The sequence below is a fragment of the Pezoporus flaviventris genome, unplaced genomic scaffold (genome assembly GCF_033815535.1).
Source record: "Pezoporus flaviventris isolate CSIRO_AGI_PZ_B2104156 unplaced genomic scaffold, CSIRO_AGI_Pfla_v1 ptg000021l, whole genome shotgun sequence".
In the NCBI taxonomy this organism is placed as follows: domain Eukaryota; kingdom Metazoa; phylum Chordata; class Aves; order Psittaciformes; family Psittacidae; genus Pezoporus; species Pezoporus flaviventris.
The window spans coordinates 2,026,203-2,046,506 of NW_026892569.1; the positions used below are offsets into that span (position 1 = coordinate 2,026,203).

The 20,304-nt window shown below is 39.8% G+C and overlaps 1 protein-coding gene across 3 annotated transcripts in view; it reads right to left on the bottom strand.

The window, feature by feature from the left end:
• The window catches only part of LOC133270495 (contactin-4), a 338,999-nt gene that overhangs the window by 300,837 nt on the left and 17,858 nt on the right, over positions 1-20,304 (bottom strand). The window contains exon 1 of one of the 3 annotated variants that reach the window (XM_061455702.1): positions 11,390-11,408. The exons of the other annotated variants lie outside the window; for them this stretch is intronic. The gene's annotated coding sequence lies outside the window, so the exon portion shown is untranslated. Of the gene's footprint in view, positions 1-11,389; positions 11,409-20,304 lie in introns of those variants that run through there. 3 annotated transcript variants of the gene reach the window in all.

The window sequence follows — 20,304 nt, forward strand, 5'->3', positions numbered from 1 at the left end:
CTGTAACTGTTCAACTCACCACTTCAGTCATAGAAAGTTTAGGAGAACAACTTGCACAAGTTAAGAAACGCTCTAACACCAACACTGCTATATATTTTTTAGACACCCACGAATCCATCTCTTGCAGCTGAAAACAAAGAAAACCTCCAGTTTTTCACTTTGAAAACTCTGCTCTTGTCTATACTTCTCAAAAGTATCCCTGAAATTATGTGGGCACACAGGGCAGAGAGCCAAGGCAGAAGAGAGTTTTCTTACGAAACGCCTGTCACACAACCTTTGGAACTGCATTTGTTTTGGGCTTGTTGTGTTTTTCAAATCCCTGTCATGCTTGTGTGCAGAACTGAGCTAGGGTGGGTTTTTTGACACTCGTGGGAGATTCTGGATGAAGTCTCGTTTCTATTTTTTTTTAACTCTTCCCCCACAGTCCCAGCAAATGCACTTACAACTAAGCCTATTACTGCTTTCTGCTGGAGCTGCTCCCATTGGTTACATATTCACTCAAACAGGGCATCTCCCATATGCTCATCACGTGCTTTGGATCCTGAATAATTCTGGGTAGACGGAACAGGCAACTGGTTAAAAACAAACTCTACAGTAGGATTTCTACTTAGCAGATCAAGCCAGCAGCATGTACCTACTCAAATCCTTCAGAAATTTCAGCTTCTAACAGAAACAACTGTGTGGACGATGTCTTAAAACATTTTGCACTGGCAGAGAGATCTTGACTTAAACCAGGGAACAGGCAAATTCAGAATGTTTTACTTTCACAGAATCATAGAATAGTTAGGGCTGGAAAGGACCTTAAGATCATCGAATTCCAACCCTCCCTGCCATGGGCAAGGACACCTCACACTGAACCATCTCACCCAAGGCTCTGTCCAATGTGGCCTGGGGCATTCACAACTTCCTTGGGCAACCCATTCTAGTACCTCACCACCCTCACAGTAAGGAGCTTCCTCCTTATATCTAATCTAAACTTCCCCTGTTTAAGTTTTAACCCGTTACCCTTGTCCTATCACTACAGTCCCTAATGAAGAGTCCCTCCCCAACATCCTTATAGGCCCCCTTCAGATACTGGAAGGCTGCTATGAGGTCTCCACTTCAGCATTTCATCCCACAGTCACGTGCTTGAGATGGTGATTAAAGTAATTGTACGTTAGCCTCACAAGCAGCACTGAACCTGGACTTCCAGGCTTGAAAACATAATGCATTTGAATTATGTTATCCCTGAACATCCAGCAATGCCCAAGCAGTTTTGCTAAATACCTCCCATAGACTGGAGGGTTTGGTCATAGCTTCCCATCAAAGAAGTTTCTTCATCCCGAGTGAAGAACAGACTGGAAAGAGTTACTGAGGGAAACAGTCATTGCTCTCCCCTATGTGACACTATGGAAGACAGCACACTAAAAACTGAATTTAGCAGGTTCAGTATTTTCTGCTTCCCTTGTCAACAGAAGGCTTTGAAAAAACTTCAGAACACAGATGTGAAGTTGTCTCCAAAGGAAAAGGCAACAACACTCTTTTAATGTGGCTCCCCAGTCAGCACTCCAGTTGTTCTCAAAAGCTATAACTTCCAAGAAAGCTAGAAAAGAAATTCAGTTTTGCACAATCTTCATTTCATGTAAAGAAAGAGCAGATACTTCAAGGAAAAAAAAAATCACTCAAGGATAGAAAATAAAAATAGAGACACAACACTTCATTCCACAGAAATACTGTATAATTGCACAAACACACAAATCTACCTTTCAGGTGGAGGCAGCTCTTTGGGAAATGGCTACAGGGAGCACTGACGAGAGCTTGGAGCGCTGATCTCTCATCTGCTGCCAGCAGAAATCCACACATTACACTCCAAGTTTATATTGACACACAAATGCAGACTGAGCTGAAAGAACCTATCCCACAGAAAGCAGAGGTGCATCTCCCACCTGGAAGTTTATTAGCATAATATGCAAATACTGACATCCCTAATACATTTTCCCTCACAGTACTTATGTGAGATATGACTGCAAAGTAAGGGTGATGGTATTTCTCTATGGGAGGAAACCAAGCCTGGTTGATGGCAGGAACATCAGGCTCTGAACCCCTAAACCAAAATTCTCCCTTGGTCACTTCAAACATGTAAAAGCCATTTGCTGATATTTTTTCATCTTTTTACTGTCTCTAGCTTTATTCCAGTCTTAGGTTTATCAAACTAGCCTACTCCAGCCCTGCTTCCTATTGCCTGCCAAACCGTAGACTAGCCTCGTCCTATCTTCCAAATTCACCACTTTTAACTTAAACAACAAAACTATGAGACTTCGCATCTCTGCTTCACTCTAGTCTCAAATTAGGCACTCCTGAAGCCCTCAAACTACATGTTTGTCTTTATCTGAAACTCCCTATATACTAAGAGTTTTCCCTGCTTCTGTTTTCTAACACAAATTTGATATCCTTTAAGTCTTTCACCTTCTATAAATGCCGTATTCTTAGCAGAAGGCTACAGAAATGAGAGAATTACAAGCCTGTGACCCGATGGGCTTCTTAAAACAGGTTATTAGATAATCAAGTGCATCTGAATCTGCTCTTGCTCATTTTCATTTCCAGCAGTACTACCAGCCCTCTTGAAGAAAGGGCTCTTGAAGGCCTCCCTACAACTGCTCCTATTGCTGTCATATTCCTGCTCCTTGAGGGCATTTCTCAGAGCAAAGTCCATGCATACCCACCCTTGCCCTAGACCAGGCTCTACCTTCTCAAAAACAAAGCCAGAGGACACTAACCCTGTAGTATCACCCAGGTTTACTACATATATCAACAGCAGTCCAACAAAGATGGTATCAAGCTTCAGCTATGTCATTTCCTTCCAGAGGCACCCATCTTGCACAACAGGAACCCACACTTTCAACACCATCTACCAGCTGCAGCTGAGACATGCATGGTACAGCCCTTCCTCAGTAGCATTTGAATCCTCGGCTTGCCTCCTGTTCATGAATTGAAACACTGTTATTAACACAATAGATTGATTATGGGAGCCAAACGGAAAGAACACAGTTTTCTGAAGCTGAAATATAAATCCAGTACACATTTGTCACAGAAGCATTTCCTGTGCATTTAAACATTGTTTAGTGAGTCAGCCAAAAGCATTTTGCAAGTGTAATCTATCTCATGGAGGAAAGACTCAAAACCCCTAATCACCATCATAACTCTCCCAGGGTTTGATAAGTTTAACTTCAAGGTAAAACGGTGTCAAAATAGAGATCCCATGTGGTTTATTGTAAAAAAAGAAAGTGAAAATTAAATATTCCAAAGCGTTACTCTGAGGCAGCAAAATACCTTGGTCTCATCAAGTGGGGATGAGCACTACACACTTTCATTGGATTTTTAGGCTTTACAATGCCATGTTTGATGTCATTTGCTTCACAAATGAAAAGAACATTGACCTGCATGACTGTGTATTGATAATGAATCTTCTAGACACCAGAATTCTTTAGCAAGATTGACAAAGAAATCTCAAAGCGATTCACCAGCTGGTTCATAAATTGAACCTGTAAGCTACATAACCCTTAAAACTGTCTTCTATTACTTAAAATGTGCTTCCCTGCTCCACTGGAATAAGCTAAGAACTGCTTACTGACTGTACACAGAGAAGAGGCACCTGTTTGAAACATGTTCTTTCAAAGCTATTTTCCCCATAAAGATACAGGTGACAAGTCCATATGTCAGTAAAAAGCCCGGAATAACTGCAGGAGACTGCACTCAGAGAGACTGATGTGTTCATCACCTTTCCACTCTAAATGCAAAGTAATGAAATGCATTAAGTTGTTTTGCATTGTCTGTGAGTGATATTCCAGTCTCTCTGAACTGCTGATTAAGAGATCCTTTGCTCGTTTGCATACAGCACATCAACCCAAGCACTTTCTAAAGGTTATTTTAACCGAACATGTCAGGCTTTGATGACACAAAGGGAAAAATTCACTTCAGACACAATCAGACTTTTTGGATGTGTTTTTCTCGTTACCAAGATATAATCACATCTTTGGAGTCCACTACAGCTCATTTTCCAAGCAATAGGAGGGCATGGGTTGTACCAGCTCCTCACTAAGAAAACAATATTTTATTCACCGTCACTGTAAGATGCAGGTTACAACCCTCTTAATTTTTAATGAAACATCAAGGGCCTGTGTAGTAGTTCTAATACTGTACAAGACTCCTCCTCCACAGGGAACAGAGGTTTCATGAGCTCTCCAAACCACTGTCAGCCCATGAGCTGCATTGCTTGCTGGTGACTCTTTTCAGAGTCCACTGCAGCTTTATAAAAAGAGATGGCATCTTCCAATACTTGTGTATTTCTGCACTTTCTTTTCAAGTTTCTAGTTGGCCCAAAGCCTGCCTCAGCTGAAGGACATGGCACAAAGGATATCGTTCAATGTCACATCCGAGTGATTCTTTGCATGAAAAAGCAAGCAGACATTAACAGGCTATACCTACCGTGGAAGGGAGGGGACCATTAGTTCCCCTTCATTTCTTGTTCCTATCACTCTGTAATATTAAATCTTCCCTTACTGGGATTGGAGTGCCAGAAGCAAAAATTATAAGCATTCAGAAATCTCTCTAATCACTTGTAACTGATTACAAAATATCAAACAAGAAAGGTCAGTGATAAAAAAAAATAAATCAGGTAATGTCGACCCAGCTTGTAATAATTAGCAATCTTGTTGGTTAATTTTGCACCTTTTACCATTCAGACTTTGAGGTGACAATTTAGTGCTTATTTGCAAGCTAAAGGTATGTATTCATAAAGTCCCCTGATTGCTGTAAACAAAACCCTTAAATATTTACTGCTAATAAAACATTTTAAACTTTCAGCAATCTTCCAATACTCAGCAGTGAGATTTTTATGACCTTCTGCATTGAGGAATAATCTGCAACAAGCTAAAATGGATGTACGCCCACAGTCTATCCTTGCTAGAGCTGCAGCTCCATCACCATTAAGTTGTTTTTCTCCTTTTTAATTTGTTCCTTGTCCTTGCAAACCAGAAGACATTTCAGATCGCCCACATACTCCCTCAACACCATCTTCTCAAAAAAAAAAAACCCAAGGTCTTCTGCTTTTTAAGTTGGTTTCTTTTGGAAATTGCTAACTTACATAACCAGGTCACACAGTGCAGTTACATGAAGTCTGAAGAGGGTTTTGAAGTTAAACATGTCCATATCAGTGACAAGATAGACACCTTCCAGTGCCTACCTGCATTCTTTTATATGAAAAAGCAACAGTGTGGATAAGATAGTTAACTTTATATCTACCCAACCAACACAGATCAAGGTTAGAAGACATTACAGTGACACCATAAAAAACATATAAACAATCAAGCCTGCAACACTGGACACAAAGCCCCCATCATCTTTGCTGGCTGCACCAGGAACACAAACGGGGCGCTCGGTGCAGGAAGCACCCCGCCAGGATGAGCCGGCTCATCTCAAGGGTGCCTCAATATTACAAGGAGCATTTTGGAAAATACTTTAACCCAGTGCTCTCTGAAGTAGCACTCGGTGGAAAGGCAGTGGATGTCCAAGGAAAAGCCTCTACTCTTCCTGCCTTGAGAACAGCCTCTGGTGTTTAAAAATGCTGAATTGTAACTAAACAGAACTGTTGCATAATCAGCTTTTAAGACACTCAATTTAGCAGGTCCTGATGCCAACAGGCAATGGTAGAAGCAGCACCCACAAAAGCCACCCTGACCTTAGCAGCTGGCTTAAAAAGGTGCTTATATACAGTATTTTGAGAACAGGAAACGGATACATGAACTGCCAATAGTTTGCAATCTTAATTTTCAGGAGAGAACTATCAAAAATTTTTCTTTTAAGCTTTATTCAGTCTGCTGTAAGCAGTGCACTGCAAGGAAAGCAAGTACAATTGCTAGTATACACAGCAACAGCAAAAACCTCACAAAAACTTCCCAAGTGCAGAAGAATGGCATTAGCAACTGGGGTACACTAAATCTCACTTTCCAAGAAATTTCTTGTTCAGGGGAATTCCATCACTAATCAGAAACCAGTGTTATTAAATTATCTCTCAGTCGAAGGTTTTATCCAAAGGATTCATAAAATACCCAAGAACAATGAAGAACCTATAACAAAATGCAATCTTTAGTTTTCTACAAGTTCCTTCTAAATTATCAGTTTATAGACGAAGCTAATTGATAAACACAAAATGTATTTAGTAGCAACAGACAGCAAATAAAGGTGAATACAACCTGAAAACCTATGAGCAGGAACAAAAACAGAAAGGCTGGTGGAAGTAACAGAGAAAAAGCTTCGTATCCAAAATAAACTGAAGGACTATCTGCCATGAAGTGCCAGTGACAAGACTGTCTCCCATCCATGACAACTGAAAGCAATACATAGAGACAGACGCCCTGAAGATCCATTTATTTAGTTTGGAGCCACTTATCTGATACACAAGCTACATATTTTTTTTTAAGTATAAAAATAGGCAAGTCCTGAACAACAAGACTAGAATATTTTAAAGCAAGAGATTTAAGTGAAGGCCACAGACATGTATCACCTACAACCAGCACACACTCTAAATATGAACTATAAAATCGGAGGAGCTTAATGTACACTAGCAAATTGTTTTCTTCAGATTTCAACTAATTTTGTAACTGGCTTTCCTAAACATAAATAGACATACTAACACCATCAGCAGGCAGGCTACCTCTGTTTCTTTCCCTTTAACTTCCCACTCTTGCAGCAACACCCCGAGAAGGAACTAGGGAATATTTTATCAATTTATTCTCTCAGAGTCACTAGGTTATGACTAGGAAAAAAAAAAAAGAATCTGTTGCAATGTAATCTCTCTGCATTCAGAAGCACAGAAAGCTATTAGTCTGCATCCTAGTGATACCAAGCTCTTTTCATACCAACAGCAGAACAAGCTAAGCTACCCAGCCTTGACATCTGTCAAAACAGAACAGGTCTCAAGTAGTAATTTATATGGGTAGCTTTTTCCCTCCTCTCCTTCCAGTAGTTCAATTATTGCTGCAGCATCATGAATAAGTGGCATTATTTTGAGGGAAAATTAGAGAAAAACAAAAGGAAAAATAATAAGCATAGGATTTGCCAAAATACCTTTTTATATGTATGAATTACTCCCCTTCCCATCATTGTATTCTACTTCTGTGATCAGTTCAGTTATTTCCCTGTTTAAGATTCATCACTTTTGCTATGATGTCCTCTCTGTTACCGAGTCCTGTTTATCTTATCATGCAATTAGTCTGACTACATTAGAAGATGTACAGGACGGAGAAAACCCTCAAATATAGTGTCTTGGTCCTTACACCTACACCTTGGATAATCTAAAAGTATTAGCGGATTTAGCTATAAAAATTAGTATATCGGCACTAGTTTGTGTCATTGTTAACCTACAGAAGCACAGTCATGCCTTCAGGCTATGTTTTTACATGCAGACAATTTGTGTTATCATAACAAGCAGGCCAGGTTTGTTTACACAGCCAGTGTAACAGCTAAAGCCAAGCACAACAGTATCTTCCATGGGTACTAAAAGGTAGTACAGATGGAAAGAAGGCTGAAAAGTTCTTTGATCATTTTGGTAACAATACAGTTTTAAACAACAGTGAATATAAAGCCCAGAGTCTTAATTCTCACAGCTTGGTTCTTTACTGTTCTTAGTAACAGGTACTCCTGCCTTGATCCTTTGGCAATCAACACTAAAACTCAAGCAAGAGCTAAGGCCATAGTTCAGTAGAAAAAAGCACATTAACAGTGGCATGCTTTTCAAAGGCTAATACTCCCAGCAGCTTCATTTTGATGGGGTGACAGTCTCTTAAGTTGATACAGCCCACAGGGTAGAGGAAGGAGATCAAAGGAAAGGAGTGGGGCTGGAAGCCATAGACAGACCTGCTCAAGGATCACAAATAACCCCACAAGAGAAGACAAAATCCTGTTCGTGAAGGTCAAAACTGGAACTTGGCAACACAAATCCTGTGAACTGGGATAAAAAGACTCCCCCAACCACACCATATTTTCAGCTGCATGGGCAGGACACCTAGAATGAGCAAACAGGATCCTGAGCACAGTAAAACATCACTAGATCGCATTTTGACCTCCCTTATATTCAGGGGTCTGAGCTGGCTGCAGGAGAGTTATATTACAGTGCTGTCAATAAGGGCAAACCAACCAGGACCTGAAAAAAAGGAAAATGTGGAGGAAAAAAAAAAAAAAAAAAAAAGAAGGAAAAAGAAGTTGTTTGGTTCTAACTTCAAAACTGAACTTCAAAAATACTTATGTCTTAGTGGAGAGGGGAAAAAAGAAAGTACAAATTTGTAACTTCTTTCTTCCTAAGAAAGAGGAGGCAGCTTTGACCCGTTAGAGATGAGTGAAAATAACACTGCAGTACGGCTGGTGTTAACAGCAAGTGCCAGCATTCACAGTTGGCCAAGACACCGAGATGCATGCAGACAGCTCAAAAGAAACAAAAAAAAAACCCAGAAACTTTAGGTGATTATTTTATAAACCTGCATGTTTATTTCCTATTTCATCATTATGCAGCTGAAACCTCTGAAATGATGGCACCTTTTCCAGCTTGCACTCTGGCACAGCATTACAATAATAGACATATACCACAACAGTGGTGCAGAAGGCAGCATGAGGGGTCTGCACCCACCAGCAGCGACAATATCCCAGGCTCCTGGATGCCACTTAGCCAGCCTGGCTCCCAACAGCTTATGCTTAGGAAGCTTGCATAGTTTGGAGCAGGATTTGATCCTCCCCCCCCAGCAGCTCCACTTCCTTAACTGCAGCCTCTACAGCAAAATAGCCAGTTGGTTAATTACATTGTTCCACCAAACATTTATTATTCGTAAAGCAGATTTGTTGTGGCTGCCAGGCCACAACTGATGATGCAAAAACATGTTTTGAAAGCCAAAAGGCGAGTACCAACTTTCCCATAAAATGGAAAAATCTGAAAACAAGATGCTCATAGCATTTGATATAAAATGTTAATATTCAAGGTATGCACAGAAAGCATAAAGTTATCTAAATACACATTTAAGCAAATACACTTCTTCATAAAAATAATAAGGATTCTGTAAGACAGTATTTTTTTGTACATCTCACAACAAGGTATAAACATACTGCTTATATCTTTTTATGTATATCCAACATGAAACATGCTGAAAAACTTTATCAAGACAAACACACACTTGAAACTTTCAGAAACTGAAGTTTTGTTCCTTTATGCATGCAATGCTGTTATCTTTTATATAATGCATTTCGCTAAAACCTCAGGTCAAGTGCAACTTAGAGGTAATGAAACAAGTAACAAACCAGTTTTGCTACACCTCCATAAACCAGACTTCTAGCTGAAGTCTCTATTATTACTGTAACAAAGTTGGCTCACAAGCTTTCAAGGGAAATTAAATCAAGACAGTTCAAATTTTTTTTTTTCTACAAATGTCTTAAGGAGTATGGACTTTTTATAAAATACTTTTGATTTCATCAAGTATATTGATTTTTCCTGAAAAAATAAGGGGTTTATGGTTTTTTTTCTTAAAAGTATTCATCAAGCAAGCCCATTTTTCTAGGTTTCTTGTTTTCTAGCCAGCTCTACTAAAACTGCACTTAAAGTTCACATCAGTGTCAAGATCAATCTCATTGCTTACTTTTAATTCTACTTGAATGTACTGCTCCAACATGGCATGTAACATTAGGGATCTTGCTATGATCCAGCTGGAATCAAGTCCAGCTGATTTATTTCCCCTGCCCACTCTTCTTCAAAGAGTTAAGTCCAATATCTCCATCGCCCAAGTCATTATTCTACCAATACACTGAATAATTTAGTAGGCAGCTGTTTGACTTGACGTTTTTATACAGGTCATAAACTCACTAATACACTGAAACCTATGCCTTAACTAGTATTTCCGTGGGGTAAGGGTGCTCAGGGACTAAGCCACATATATGTGGCTTGAAATTACACACCACAGAGCTGCCCAACTTTCACCTAGCTTTGCAATACATTTTATGCATGTTTTGATGAGCAAAACCAACTCCCTCCTACAGAAAGCCATGCAAATGTGTAAACAGCAATGCATATGAACACTTGATAACATGAACTTTATTATATTTGTACAACATTAAGGATATTACTTAACCCTTGAAGGCTAAGCACCTTATGATTAGCACTGGACTATCTCAAAAGTAGGAGTGAGGAGTGTCAAGGGTTTCTTTTGGGCAAAGACTTCTGTCTGTTCATCCCCAGAGCTCTGAGCGAATCACAAGGAAATTGGCCAAGTACTAAAAGAAGTTGTTATTTAAGAGAGATGGGGGAAAGAAGTTTATCTAGCAGCTTATTTACTAGACAAGCTGTTCCTATTTCTTTTTGGTGTTCCTTTCACATGCTTACAAAAATGCAGGGAAATATACCTAACTGAAGAAAGGAATGAATAAATACAATGGAAAGGAGAGCCAGAAACACCAAAATGCAGAAATCACCAATGCAAAAGCTCTAGTGAAAAATACCATAAAGCTATGTTTCATAGAGTAAATCCTCTTTACGTACTGCTACTACAGCTCAATGACAAATACTTATGTCATAGTACTTTTCTGCAGTTTGAGGAGTAAAATAAAATACCCTCTAAGATTTTGACCAGCTTTAAACCCCAACTGACCACTATATACTGTGTACAGCTTGCAACCTGATCAGGCAAACAAATATCAGGTACACTGATAAAGTGGACCCTAATAATTGAGTGAGAGCCCAGCTCCTAGAATGTTTCTGAATACAAATTAATCCTTATTTACATCTGTGAGAAAGACAGTAGATATTAAGAGACTACCTTGCAGAGGTCAAAAGCATACTAAAATGTTTCACAGGAGTCTCGTTAGGTGCAAGGCTTCTCCAACTAACATAACAGTTACTACTACTACCAATACACCTGGAGACCTCTCAGTGCTTTGTGATTGCTAATTTTTCTCTTCACATCAGCCCTCCAACATCAGAACTTATGTTTCTTATATATAAATGAAGATGGCTTGTGCACAGGACACAAAGCAGCAAGTTAGTCATTAACTCCAGGTACATGCTCTCATCTTCATGAAACCAAAGTATTATCTACATAATAACATCAGTTTTACCAAGGGAGGTATGTAGGAGATTTCAAGATAAAAAAAAAATAAAGTTCTGAGAAATAGCTCAACAGAGGCACAAACACTGAATTAAAGCAATTTACCCAATCCTGCACATAATCCTTTGAAAGATATACACTTCCTTCAAACAAAAGCCTTATTCCACCATCTTCTTCAATTCCTAAAGCCTTTCGACAGCACCAGTCTTCCCTGAGCAGGACAACAGGACCCCTTGCAGCAGGACCCCCCCCCAAACCCTTCGCCAACTCACCTGGACAGACCCCGGGGAGCCCCCGCTCTTTCACTTCTCTGTGCAGAGCTAGCACACAGCCCATTATCTCCCCAGGCAAAGCCTGATGCTCACCACCAGCCACATTCTCTAATAAGCTCCCACAGAGCTCCATCTCCTCCCACCCACCTTCAGGTGTGCTTTTACCCTCCCAGCTGGGTGCAGCTGGGCAGGAGAAGGCAGGGGCATGGGCAAACCTGTTCAGCACACAAGAACTGGCTGGCAGCCCTGCCAAATAGGTACACAGTGTGTTACCATTAACACGTTATTTCCACAGGACCTGCGTGAAAATGTGGGTAAATGCTAAATGAGGAAGAAGACTGAGTTGAATTGTGGCTTTGATGTCACCTACCATTTGCTCAGACAGAATAGGAGAGGAACCTCTCAGAGTTTCTCCATCAGTCCCTGCAATGAGATGATTGCTTCAGCACAACATTTCTGGACAACATGAATCTGACAATGGCATAGGTGGGAGCTATTTTGCTGAGTGCAGCAATGAGAAGTGAAAAGATACTCTCCCTTGAGCAGACATAAAATTCTTTACTAAACTCAGGGGTCTAACCAGCAATGCAAATTAAAACCCCAAGGCACCCAGCGGCTCCAGCCCAAGAGCAGACACAGACTATCCCATAAGACAATACCATCTTTTGGGTCACTCAAAGCTGTTTTGTCAATTCAAAATATTTCCCCAGATATTTAGAGAAACACAAATGCTAATGAACTGGCCTTGCACTGGCAGCAGCAAGGGGCATCTCCCTCCTCCAACACCACCCTTCCCAGCAGACAGCTTGCAGGGAGCATAACGAAGACGACTTTTTCCCAGAGCTGTTATAAACCCAAGGTATGCTTTCTGCTGTGTCAGGGGGGACAAAAGACCCTAAGTGGGTCTCAGAGATCCTCTGTTACAGTAATGCTCAGAAAACACTGTATTTTTCTGGAAAGGATAAGTGCTGTAGGATGGGACAGCAAGAAACACTCTGTGACGGTAAAGCCTGGCACCAGCGTGACTCTAAGTGGGGCAGTGGAGGACTGAAGGAGTGAGGATACCAGCAAGAGGAATAAAATTATCCTTACTAGTACTGGACATGAAAGCAACCATTGCCCTTGATGGCATTCATAAAGTATATACGTAGTAGGTATTACTATAATAAGGTAATATTTTTTTGTTAGAGCTGCTACATGGAAAGCATTCATCCATGCCAAGAACAGAGGTCACTGTCTCACCACTTCCTTGCTGGCTGCACTGGGATTTATACTCAAGACACCAGAACTCACTCCTATTACAAAGTCTTTTTAAGGAGGAGGGGCAGGTTAGTATTAGGAGACAGAGAAAATATTTTAAACCAACAAATGAATATAGGCTAAAAGCAAAATGCAATTCTGCATACCTAAGCTTGCAGAAAGCTTACCCTAGCCCATCCAAAGGAGACCCAACTTTGTCATGACAACAGCAATTTTGGCCATAAAAACTGCTCCACACATTGAAAAGGGAGAAAAGTCAAAAGATTTGCTCTCAACTGCAATTATTTTAACTACATACAAATACATCACTTTCTTTACAAGGTAGAAATAACTATATGCAATTACATGCTAATTACTTACAATTAAATTGCAGTGTAAATACAGCAATGCACAAAGATAATCAGATGGTTACTTGTACAATGTAAATTAATTGATAACAGGAGATTTACAATTGCAAATTAGAGAGATTACATTTTGAATACTATGTTAGGTATTACACACAGTTAATCACTGAGCTTCCCCTCCCCAACAGGGTAACATTATGCAGTACACTTGGCAGTGGGTACCCCACTCTGGGATGACAAAGGGAGGAAGTAGGTGACAATTTTCTGAGTCAGCACACCCCCCCCTTTGCTGTTATTTCTGACATAATTATTCGACAAAATTTCCATCCCTATCTGTTATCTGAAGCATTGCTGCTGGCAATAGGACACTTAGTTCTGATTAGCTTTGGAGAGAGAGATTTCTACAACCTTATCTTTCACTTGCATTTCTCAGCTCCATCCGGCACTCCATTTAGATTCACTTGTATGGCCATCTACAGCTATAAACATAAATTGTCTGCAATTTTACCCCTCCAAAATCCTGGGGTTTTTTTTTCATTATTTCACCAACAGTCAGAAGGCAAATCTACCTTCTATTCATAAAATAACAGCAGTGGGTGGTTCTGCTACTTAATGGAATGTGGTTGTCCTTTTCTGAAAGGTTGTGTTTGCCACTATGAGTATCTGCGTTACTCCAGAGCAGCTGCCCTTTGTCCTTGGTTCGTGCTAGAAAAAGAATGTCTGCAGTATCTGTTAGCTGATTTTCTATTGACTTCTGTTTGAGGCTGAAGGTGTTTCTCATTACTTTCTTATAATACAGTGAGGATACCAATTTAGCTACATTGACCTTGTAATGATGTTTATTTCTTTTTATATTAGTACCTGCATTGACCATAGGTTTTATTACTCATTCTGTGTCTGGGTTTTGCTGATTTGGGATTAATTGAAGCAGTTAGTAGGCTGGGTGCACCAGCCTGCACATGGTTGGTAATCTTGAAGCAAGTCTTGATCTTAGCCCTGTTGTAACAACTTCCAAGATTCCGAGATGCAGTTTAGTTGATGGAATAGTTTTGCTTAAATGCACCTGACTTAAAAGTCAAAACTCCAACAGATAATTTAACAATCAATGTTGAATTAGGAAATACAGCGTAGGAAGAGAACAGTAACCTCTTTATGGTATAAGCACTCAGAACATCATGGCCAACTGCACCTGTTTAAAGTAACTTCCAACTTAAATTTGCAAGAGTTGAGATTCTTTTCCCGTCTGGTTTATGACCCTTTCTTTTTTTGTTTTACAATTAAACTTTTCAAACTTCATTCTGCAAGCAGCGAGGAACGTATTTCAAGTGGAAGGGGAAAGTACACCACGCTGTGCCAACAGAAATAATGAATTCCTCCTAGAGTTGTTAAGGCATGTACTTATTAAAACTACAACTGCACATTGGAAAAAGAGGACAGTTTGGTAGTCTAAATGGCTGAATTTTTATTATTACCTCAATTAAGATAAAAATGGTGCCAGAAGGATTATTAGAAACTGAGATCTCAGTTCTCTCTCAATGAGATTTTTGCATGCTACAATGGCATGTGTAAGCTTCACAGATTTGAAACATGAACAGATCCAATGGGAAATGCATTACACTGGACAATCTGAAGGAATCTCTTGCTTAAGCAGCACTGAGTGCATCCATAAAGGAGGTCTTTAGGATTTTTAGGGTGTTCAGAGATTGTCAGTTTCAAATAGAATAGTAATTTTCTTACTACTTTTTCCCTTCGCAGGGTCACAAACACGCAGAATTATAGCAGGCTCATGTAACGTGCCATTTTCTTACGAGAAAAGTTTTTTTCAAATGATAACCATATAACTCTTCTTTTAGTAATTTATAAATCCAAACTAAATGTGCCAACAGCTTTGAAAATACTTTATAGCACATGAACAACTTCCCCATGCAGCAGGTTTTGCACTACAACCTTACACACCAAAAGCCTGGTGTATTTGGGCGCCACAGATAAGAACTATACTACAACCAAATGCCAAAGTCTGCAAAACAGCAGAGGGGAGGAAGAAGAGGGTTCGCATGTCTTTCTCTCCACAGGTAGCAGCAGCAGCTGTGAGCATTCAGTGAGATCTTGCACGTTCATGAGCCCAAGAATGGAGAAAGTTGAGAAGAAACCTATTGTAAGCAGCGCGTCAGGTCATGCAGGGCTTGTTTTTGCTTAATGGGGAAGAAAAGACTCTCAAGCATAGTGTGCTTCTGGTGTCAATTCCTAGAGGGGTCAGGTAGAAGACCAAAGCACAATGGTCCAGATTACAAGTGTTTTACTATGGTTTGGTTCATAACTAGGTAGAGAACCTGAACACCTAAGACAGAACAATTCAACAGGAAATCTCTATTAAATTTTTTGCTTACAAATAGGAAAGTATCAGCTCTATGATCTGTAGGTCACACAGCTAGGCAGGCCATGTAACCTACAGGTTAAACATTCATGATTATATATGGCTTGTTAGAAGTATGGCTGAACTAATTGATAGAAAAATCCCACTGCACCCAGCTGACCTTATTATTGTTCAGATTAAGAGAAGGTCCTTGCAGAGCAATGACAGCCAGGCTTCATGTGTTTCCAAATCTAATGCGGTATTTTACCAACACACAGATATTTCACACTGCAGCCACCCCTAACAGCATCCTGTATCAGACAACAGAAAGGAATTTGCTACCATGACAGGCAGACTGTATAGTAATCCTCCAATAGATGCTGTACTGGCGGGATCATTAAAATGCTTGACATATAGTCTGGCTGCTATCAGATCAGCAGTGCATGGGAATATGATGTCTATAATAGGGGAACATACTAGCTCCAACCTTCATATTCATTTGGGACACCTTTGCTACATTGCCATTGGATGGACTTATTTCATAAAGGAGAATGGGCTTTATGCACAGGTCTCCAGCTGGCAAGTGTCATGAGGAAAGGAAACACAGAAAGCATACAAGTAGATCCTTACAACAGCAAGTCCAGCTGAGAATGAGGTTATGATTTCCAGTTAGCAGATTATTAGTGTACACATGGGTAAGAATATAAAGGTTCCCTTACAAAAGGGAGAGAGAGAAACAGAGCATATTTTACTTATTCTTCAGCTCTATTATACTTTCTCTGTAGGAGGTGAAAACTGGCAATTACTCTTGAAGATGCACAGGTAGGAAGATAGAACATAAATCAAAATAAAAAGAATATGAATGCATTCTCCAGTTATTCAATGGATATTTATTCAACCACGTTGCTTTGGAAAACCTGTTATATTGAACCCCACAGTACATTACAAGAAGTTTCTCCGATCTGCTTCACGTTACTTGGTAATCAGAAGAAAAGGAGACGAAGAGACGTGATGACATTGTGTGGAGCACAGAATCCAAATAAAGCCATTTGAAAAGAAAAGGTCTGCACTGGTAGGGTTGACATGAATAGGATTTCTATAATATGCAAGTAGTTCATAGTAAATACAAAGAAGAATTTTAGGAACACTTAAAAGAGTTCTATTCTTGCATTCTACGGGGATTTTAAGGGAAGAGGTGAGGACATTCATGTGGACACTACATAGTTTTAAGCACTACATTCTTGCTTTTAAAAAAAAGCTTCTGTGTATTCAAAGGTCAGAATTCAGATGAATTTGCTGGAATTCATATTCATCAGGAGAAATAAAGTCAGTCCTGGGAAGCCCATTAAAAAATATAATGTGCTTTTTCCTCAGGAATTACTCTGAAATTGGGTGTCATGTATCTGACTTAATGCTCTAATGGTAGGACTTGAATACTAGGGGAGGATTTACAGGAAATATCTGTTCCTTATCTGATTATAGAAGGAAACCAAAGTCTCACAGTCTGACACTCCAAGGTGGCTTGCTGTCAACCTAAACCTCCAAAATTAACTATTTATCATTGGACTGAAACAGAGCTCAGATCAGCCACATTGCTCAAGCTCAAACACTATCGGACCCCAAAGGAACATACACAGTGAAAAAAAAGCCAGGCAGAAAAATACCAAGGCACAGAAAAAAAATGAGGTGACCTGTCCACTTCTTCACAGCAAGAAACACAATGCCGGCCCCTCAAGCCAGAACCTATGGACACCACCGTTTTCCAAGTTACAGGCTGGAAAATGTGACAAACGAAGCTTGGTGGCAGTTACCAGAACAAAACACCTTGAAGAACAGTTTCTGTATAAGAAATGATTCAGGAGATTGCCAGCTATCAGAAAATCATTCAAAGAAAATCTTTTTGGAAAGCGTCTCTCCTAATGGAAAATGCAGAAGCTCATCACGAGAGCCTCACTTTACAAAAAGAGCAGTACGGAGGTTTTGTCAAAGCTGGAGCTTTGCAGATGCGATTTTATCTTAAAAGCAGGTCCTTGAAAACAACTGGGAGCATGCCAAGGAGGCACACAGGCACTTCAGGGATCTTGAAAAGATATCACGGTATATAGCAGGAGACAAATTACGAGAGCCGAGTTAGACACAGGGGGTGCAGGAGCTGATGCAACACCTAACAAACCCCATACCTGGAACAAACCCTGGGAGGGGCTGTGCTGGATCTGTACATCTCCAAGCCTCTATACCTCACTCCAGACCTCCTAGAGAACCCATGAGCTATTGCTGAGAGTAATCCAAAGGATTTATGCCCCAGTTGCTATGCTTGTTTGGATTATATTTGATGAAATAAATATAATGGTTGTATATGAAGATCTTACAGGTTTTTTCCAACCTAGTTGATTCTATGAGTCTACATTATTATTATATATTGTAATATTCTGTTACTACATAATTATAGTCAATGAAATGTCAAGTCAGGTTGGGCAGGAAAACCAGAGAAAAATCACAACAGTGGGACTTTGCATTACAAACTTCAGCAGCAGGCTTGGTGCAGTAGTAGAACAGTAAAGTGGACAGGTTGAAGTTTTAAAAGCTGGTGTTAATTGAAAAGAAAAAAAAAGGAAATAATAAGAAAGATAAAGTGGCTTCTGAGTATAACTATTGTCTAAAACTGCAGACCCTTGAGCAGTGCAGCAATGCTTGCAGGCAGGAGGCAGCTGCAGGTGCAGGCTGGGTGACAACACAGGAGAGAGGCAAGGACGAAAATAATAGATGTTTTTAAGCATGTGTAGCTTCCCTGACAGGACATTTCCTAATGCAAATGTCTGGTAGACTGGGGACAGAAGCTAGGTTTTTTTAGCAACAGGATAACTAAAATGAGATTATTTATGCATGAATGGAATATTACAGTGCCAAAAAAAGCTAACAGTGAATTAATTCCCCTGCTTACTGATTTAAAGGACCAGGTCACAGCCTTGTCAGATGCTTTTGCACGTCAGAGTGGTCAGTAGGAGCCCAGCACTGCTGCTCCTTGGGTTTTGTGTCATGCAACCACTATAACAGACAGCTCACAGACTAAAGATCAAGGCTCTGCCCTGATTTCCCCTTGGATCCACTGACCCAGTCTGAAGGATGCAGTTGCCCATGCCCCATAGACGAGGCATCCACAACCTAAGCTTCACATTTGCAGGACACTTGAAACCACTGAAATCATCTGATCCTTCTTCAGCTGTACTGAGGAACTCTCATAATCCAGTACTCAAAGCTTATCTATCATTAGCACTAGACTCTAGAATGCTTTGTTACATACCCTACAACTATCAAATAATATCTAACACACCATATGCACAATACTTGCACAAGGGGGGAAGCAAAATCACAACACATCAGCACTTAGTAGCTGCCGTATCACTTTAAAAGGGGTACAAGCTGCCACCACAGAAAGGCTTTTAAATAATCTTAATTGTTGGGCTCTTTCACCTTTATTTAAAGAGTAGGAGGCACTCCATCTTAAATATAGGAGTAATGTGTCTGCCCAAAACAATATGCAGCATGAAGGAAATTCAAGCTGACACAATTTCAAGACAGCAAGGACAAACTGATTTAGCAACTCTGACAGGCATTTATAAACAAAATGTGAATCTAGTTTCAGCCTACCATACTGAAATAATATGCAACATGCTTTGATGTCATAACATGAATATTTCATATATGAACAGCATCTTGTCTGGTAGCGAGATGCTTCCAGACACCTGCGAAAGGAGGTCCTAGGAGACAGGGAAGGCTTAATTGCTGTTTCTCAATGTGCAACCTCACAATACAGTAACTTTTAGATCCTTATTGACTTCTTAACTGTTTTGCCAGATGTCAATACGTAAAAGTTTAGAAGTAAAAATCATGGCTGAACCTTTCTTTCTAATTAATGGCTGTATTGATCAGCTAGGTTTTCCTCTTGCCTCATGTCACAAGAATTGAATTTAAGAAGGGTCCCTCCCAAAGAGGTATTCATACCTATTCTTTGAGGTAAAAAAGCATAGACTGAAATCTCCAGCATGCTAAATGGCATCGCTTCTTAAAACTCCATTGACAATGAACAGCCCAGAGAACTAGGGCAAAGTTGAGTATTTACAGTCTCAAGAGCATTTTGTTTTGATTTGCATTGAGTTTCAAGATTCAGCCGTTTAATAGCCAGTATGGCCATATTTAATTTCCTTCATTTCAATTTTAGGAAAGAAAAACATCACAAGATTACATCTCAAACAAATTCCACCTGACAGTTGACCAATGTATATAGAAAACATTGCCCAGCTACTGCTGAAGTTTTGCTAAATTCTGTAACGAAACATTTGTACAACCCTTGAAGTTGCTCAGTATCTTCTAGCCTAAAAATACAAGCAATCAAAATAATGCACATAATTTAAATTACACTGAATATTCAATAACAGTAATGACTTCAATATTAGAAGCTATTCAATGTGTATTCCTGGGGAAACTGCATGTGTCCTTGACCTTTGCTTACTCCTTATTTTGTCCTCACATAATTAACACATTCATAATATCATATAAATGCCACTTATTGATACTGTCCCAAGGGCAACTAGTTATCTAGCAAGAACACGGACACATTAACATTTACTAACGCATTTAGCTTCTCTTCCACATTAAACTAAAGAAACCCATTTATCAAATTACACAGAAATGTATATTAAACAGGCAATATTTAACAAGGTAATATTTTAAATGTTGTCAGACAACAGTGACACTCATTTAAAAGGACAGCCTATGAGAGTGGCAACGGTCCCACGCCACTGTGGCATGACTGCTGCTTGAGCACAGATGATGGTACCACTTTCAGATTACACATATAGGTTGTAAATAGATATAATTTACTTATTTTTCTACATTTTTCCATGTTTAGCAACAGAAAGTTGCTATGTATACTGGATAAAAGCTCCAAATTCATCCTC